Source organism: Columba livia, chromosome 11 (assembly GCF_036013475.1).
Source record: "Columba livia isolate bColLiv1 breed racing homer chromosome 11, bColLiv1.pat.W.v2, whole genome shotgun sequence".
NCBI classification, from domain to species: Eukaryota; Metazoa; Chordata; class Aves; order Columbiformes; family Columbidae; genus Columba; species Columba livia.
The window spans coordinates 5165272-5171517 of NC_088612.1; positions in this window are offsets into that span (position 1 = coordinate 5165272).

The following is a 6246-nucleotide window of genomic DNA, read 5'->3' on the forward strand; positions in this document are numbered from 1 at the left end:
GAAGGAAAGTGGAGGGCTGGAGCTCCTCTTGGCCTCATCAGCAATATTGTCTTGTGTCCTGGGATGCTCTGGCTGGCTGAGATCAGTACCTGCTGAAGGAGAACCATGTCCTCTCCTCCAGCCACATCATAGCTAGACATTACAACTCAGAATATAGGAATAAGCCTGAAAGTCAGAGTGGAAACAGTGCTGATGGTGAGGGCTAACAGTGTCTTGCTTGTAATACGGAGGAGACTCTCTCCTGGCTCCCCTGACCTGTGTAGCATCCTTCCCATACTCTGCCCCGGTGCTCAGCACTGCACCATGCACTGCACAGTGACTGCAGGATGGATGGTCCAGAGGAGCTCAAATCTCTCTCCCTTCCCCGGATCTTCTGGGAATCTTTGTGTTTTTTTGGAAACATTTGAGAAAACAAGTGCAGTCCAGGAGCATTTTAGAGATAAAAGACAGGAGCCTGCTTCCCGTTCCCACCACCTCTAGAAAGCATTTTCTCCTCTCATTTCCACTCTATGGGGAGCATCCTCTCGCCATCCTACCCTCTCTTTTTCTCTCCTTTGTCATTCCCTTTCCCCCACCTCACATGGTTACACATTTTCTTGTCTCCTCTCTATTTCCATATCAGAAAAATCAGACTGACAGAGAGATACAAGACACTCAGATGTAGAAACTCCAGTGACGCCTTTCTCTGGTTTCTTGGAGAAACTCTGTGCTGAATTCAATAAACCTGGGGTACCAGGGTTCTCCTTGGCCCATGCAGATGGGGCCTGGGTTCCTGGCCACCTTGCAGACCTGCCATGGGACTGATTTGAGGCGGTGACAAAAAGGGTGATTTATTGCAGAGAATTGAAACAGAGACACACATCCCAGGCCCTTCCCTATCAGATGGTGATCAGGAGGGAACCTGCCCTTCCCAAGTCATCAGTCTGACACTGCTGGGGACTGAAACCAGGTGCATTTTCCGCTGGCTGATTTCCATCCACTCATAGCTTCATTGCAATGGACTGAAAAAACAACTGCATGCTTCTAGAAAACACCTGAAGGATCCCCTCCAACCTGGAGAGGATTTACAGGAAGCATTTAGGCCAGAGGAGCTTCTCTTGGTTATGGCTTCTACACAGCTGAGCGTTATTCCTGCTGCAGCATCCTGAGAAACCCATAGTTGGTCCCGGGGAAGTGTGAGGGAGGGAGGTGACGTGCCGAGGCTGTGGGGAACCCCTTGCAGGGGGGTGGCACGTGTTCATGGGTGTCTTTTGCAGGATTTGATTTTTGACAATGAGATGTGGTTCAGGGGAAAGCCAAGAGGAGGACGGGAAGGTGAGACCTCAGAGGGCTGCGAACACCGGCGCGGGCAGAGACACAAAGCACCGGTCCCCAAACAGGCTGGCTTTTATGGACTTGGATCACTGGTTCTATGCAGCCCCTGGCTGATGTTAACATTAACCCTGTGTTATATTCTTTCACCTGCAAAGAGGGGGACAGGCAGCCTTTTGGGGAGCTGAGAGCACTTCCAAGGAAAAGAAAGTCAGATCTTGTGGTGAGGAAGTCTCGCTGAGCCCAGAAGCCAAGAGACAGCAGAAAAAGAAGGGATGGAGGTGGGGAGGAGGACAGAGATGAGGGGTTTCAAAAGGGGGGATGTGGATCAGCGCATGGAGCCAGCCTGGCAGACAACGCCCAGGGCTTCCCGAAACAAAAAAATAAAAAAACAACAAAAAACGGAGGATGGGGTGGACCAGCGACAGCTGGAAGATTTAATTGCTCCTCTCCGCAGACCTGCTCGGCTCCCTCCCTCTCAGATCTGCATTTCAATATGAGAGCAGCAGTAAGTGGGATGCCGCTGGAAGGGGTTAGAATGATTAATCATTTAAAAAGCAAGATCTTAATTACAGGGTGCAATTTTTGCTATTTAAGGAGTCCATTAGTTTCCAGAAAGGAAAAAAAAAAATATATATATATATATATATGTATATATATATTGCAGGTTATTCTCCTTTTGAAGAAAATGGGAAAGGGAGGACCAGGGGGCCACAGCACCCAGGCTGGCGTGGCAAGGGCGTTGGTGTGCGAGGATGGCAGAGGGGGAGGTGGTGTCATTTGTTCCCTGAGTGATATTTTTGAAGGGTGCTGGCTGCGAGTGCTCGCCACGCTCATCCACGCGTTGGCACAATCTGTGCTGGAGCAGGCAGACGGCTTCTGCTCAGCCTCCCCCGGCACGGCTCCTCCTCCCCGGGGGCAAGGGGAGGATTCGGCCGCTGTCAGCACCGCTGACCCCTCGGCCGAAATAGCTCCCAAAGGGCATATCGGGGAGTAATTGCCGTGATAACAGCTTGTCTGCTGGGAGCTGGGTTGAGACACACAACTCGTCTTGCCCATGGCTGGGGCAGCTCTGGCCATGCTGGGGGTGCAGAGCGTCATGGGCCACAATGCCACCCCTGACTGGGGACACAGGGCATCGGGACACAAGGGGACACTGGCTCAAATGATGCCCACGATGCCCCAGCGGCTGCGGGTTTGGCCCCGTCTCGCCCCGCGCCGCAGCCTGGAGGGAGGTGACGGGGGTTAATCGCCCACCGCCTCCCCTCTGACCCCTCTGTGGGTTTTTCTCTTGTATGGTCATTTAGCCGTCCCCTGACACAAAAGGGAGCGATTAAACACAGCTCAGGCCCTTCATGCTTTAGTGGATTAATTTGCTGATCCCCCACGGATTAAAGGTCTCGACAGGATCAGCAGGAGCAGCGGGGCAGACCCCGGCGGGAGGAGGCCAGTGATAGTCCCGGGCAAGCCCCAGCCCACAGCAATCCCCCTCTCCGGGGACCTCGCCGTGTCACCTCTCCGTGTCAGAGTTCAAGGCATCGGAAGCTTGTCTAAATTCCACATCCCCAAGCCCTCCTGCTCGCTTCGCCAAACACCCGAAGGATAGGGGGTCCCTGTCACCCCGCTCGCTCCAGCAACAGGAGCGGAGTCCATCCGTGATGCATCCAGCAAAGGCAAACGGGGTGAACATGACCAGCTGCTCTGGAGGGAAGGGGAAGATGGTGACTTTGGGGGGCTGCACCACAGCGAAGGGGGGTGCGGTTGCCCTCCCCAGGCCTGCGGGAAGCAGAGATTGCATCTGCCTTTAATTACTCCCTCTCTGCATATCAGATGCTTGTGCACCTTCTGCACATGAATGCTGATTAATTGCAGGGTTAGGCTCCAAGGCAGGCCGGACCACATTATTTCTGATGTTTGCTCTTTTCACGAAGAGAATAAATGCCATGAATCCACAGTAATCAGTGGCTTTTAGCTTGTCACTCTTATGACACTCTTTACTTAGACCAGGAAATGGCAAATGTGGTGGAAATAAGAACTTTATTATCTCTTCTTTTTTTTTTTTTTTTCCTCTCCCAAAAGGGAGGTGTGTGTTGAGGAGGGGGAAGAAGGTAGTGGGGGCATCTCGTGGCACGGGAGAAGGAGAAAGCGGCTCCATTTTCCCTGCACCCGCCAAGCCGTGCTTCACCCTCTTTGGTGAGGAAGAGAAGAAAAGCAGCAGCATCTTCTTTGTGGAAGGAGGCCAGTGTGGTACATCAGGCTGTCCTGCAGCAGTGGTGACACTCTGGAGATGGCAGAGCTGGAGGACAGGAAGGTCTCTGCCACCTTTTGTAGTGCCCATGGCCTTGCCTGAAATATCGAGTGTGGGCATCTGCCATACCCAAGGATGGATGTCCCTGCATTGCCGCATCCAGCCTGGGCAACACCGCACAGCCTAACCCAAGGGGAGGAACAAGGCTGGGGGGGACACCCAGAAGCGTCCTGAGTGTCCTGGCAGGGCTGGGCACTAGGGGAGGAACAGCAGCACCCACAGCGTCTCCCATCCCTCATCCCTCGCCTTCCCTTGCCAGCAAGCCCCGCTCTCCTCCCGGTTGAGCCCCATCGGCTCAGGTGGGAAACCCTTTCACCGCCTCCCTCAATGCCCTGCTACCGATCTCATTGCCGCCGCTTAGCTCAGTGCGAGGGCAGCCCCTCTGCTTTTCAGCAGCGAACATCTGGTGTGCCGCGGGCGGCTGCCCACCGGCTGCCTCCAGCCCCCTCCCCACGCGGCCGGGGATGCCCGTAAATAGGCAGCCCTGGAGCCCCCCAGCCACAGCCCTGCTCAGGTGAGCACCCGGTTCCTGGGGATGGGGGTGTAATTAAGGTTAATCAGAGGGCCTGGGGGTCAGGGCAGTGGTGGGGAGACCCAGCAAGCCTAATGGCGGCCGTAATTAGGCAGCTGTGGAGAAGCGGTTAATGAAGACGGCAACGTTAATAAAGCTCTTCCTGAGCAGCCTTCTGGCCCGGGTAATTGAGGGATTTGCAAGTGCCATCTCCCCCTTAACCCTGTAATGAGCAGACCCGTGGCGGCCCATGTTAACCCTTCCGTGGACAGAGACAGTAGCAGCAGGGCCATTGGCCTCTCTGTGGGGACATGGCAGCGGGTCTGGGGTGGTGGGAGGTGGGTTTGAGCATCTCCCCTTGCAACCAGGTCCCCGGGGCTCCCTCTGCCCCGTGGTTTCCCCAGGAGCCCTTTGAGCCATGCTCAAAGCGGCTGGCAGAGACTTTTCTCACAGATGCTGTGGTTTCCCACGCCTGCCTCGGCATTATGCAATTCCCCCCCCTCACCAAGCCCTTGCCGCCCCCCCCGGCCCCACCACCCACCAGCGCCGGGATGTCATCATCAGCCCAGGCCCTGGGAACCCACATTGTTAGCTTAGTAAATAGAGAAATCCCCACTCAAGCATTGCAAATGAGGGCAGAGGGGGAGCCGGGGAACCGCGCCGGCCACGGCGGGCCGCAGGGTCTCTCCCCTCTCTCTCTCTCTTTGAGTTGTCAGATGAATTCAGTGGTTAACAAAGAGCAAGGGAGGGAGCTGAGCTGCCGTCGCAGCTGGGCAGGGCGGTAAGAGGAGGCAGGACTGCAATGCCACCGCTCTGACAAGCATCTCCGTCCCTGCAATACCTGCTGCAGGTGGGCAGTAGCCCCGCGTACAGCCACGGCTGTGCCTGCTATGTACCCAAGCATCAGCAACTCTACACCCCGAGGTTCGTACTGCAACAGGGGGTGATGTTTTGGAGGGCAAGGCAGCCAGGGGAAAGGCTGAGAGAGGCTGGGGTCGCACCCCGTCCTTGCTTGGCTTCGCTGCTACGGCTTGTACCTGCATGGCTGTGGTTCCCTGGGAAGTCCTGGGGACCCTCCATCCTCAAATGCTTGTGAGCATCCTGAAAGTGTCAGTAAGAAAGTGACACAGATCAAAAGATAAAGAAACTCTTTTATTTTCATCTAAAATAGAAAACAAACACAAAAAGGACGCTTTTACAGAGGGGTAATTCCGCTTTTCTGAATGGGGCATGAAAATCACGTAGTAAATGGAGCACCCAGTGCCCAGTGCCAGCTCCGACAGTGCTGATGCTATTTGGGCTGTATCACAGCAAAGCGATGGGATCCTTACCCCAGCATAAGCAGGAGCGATTGCTATTGTAGTCAGGCAGTCAGAGCTGCTCAGATCCTGCACTGGAAGTGAACCCCACACTCCAGCCCATTTTATGAAGTTCAAATGGTGCCTGTCCCCACTCTGACGTGGGTGCCAGTCCCTATGCCTGTTCCCAGGCAGGAACAGTGTGGCAGGGAACATCATCTCTGGGACTTTCCAGGGCAGCATGTGGTGCTGCAGCCTGAGGCTCACTCGCACTCTGACCTGTCCTCAAATCTCTCTGGCTGTCTTCAGGTCAGCCCTCTCTCATCAGACTTGCTGCTGGTTTTACTGGGAGGGTTGGAAGGAGCCAAAAACTGCTCCTCTGATACAAACCCAAAGAAGGGCTAGATGTTCTTCCTGCCCTGCACATGTGGAGGGGTGTCAAGGAAGATGAGGAGAGAGCAGCTTGGAGCAGCGCTTTTATTTGGGAAGGAGGTGAAGAAGAAACTTCTTTCTGCAACCCCGCAATCTGGGGACTCAGATGCTCTGGGTGCTTTGTACCCATACCAGGCAGGCAACCATGCTGTGGGGTCAGGAAAGCTACAGGGATCTTCCAGCCACACACCTATCCACCTTGAGAAATAGGTGGTGGCTCAACCTGCATCCCTCCATGACTCCATCCCTTCATCTCTCCACCCTCCACCCATTCATCCCTCCACCCTCCACCCATTCATCCCTCCACCCCTTCATCCCATCATCCCTCCACCCTTTCAGCCCTTCATCCCTCCATCCCTCCCCTGTCCCACAGGCTGACCCTGCAG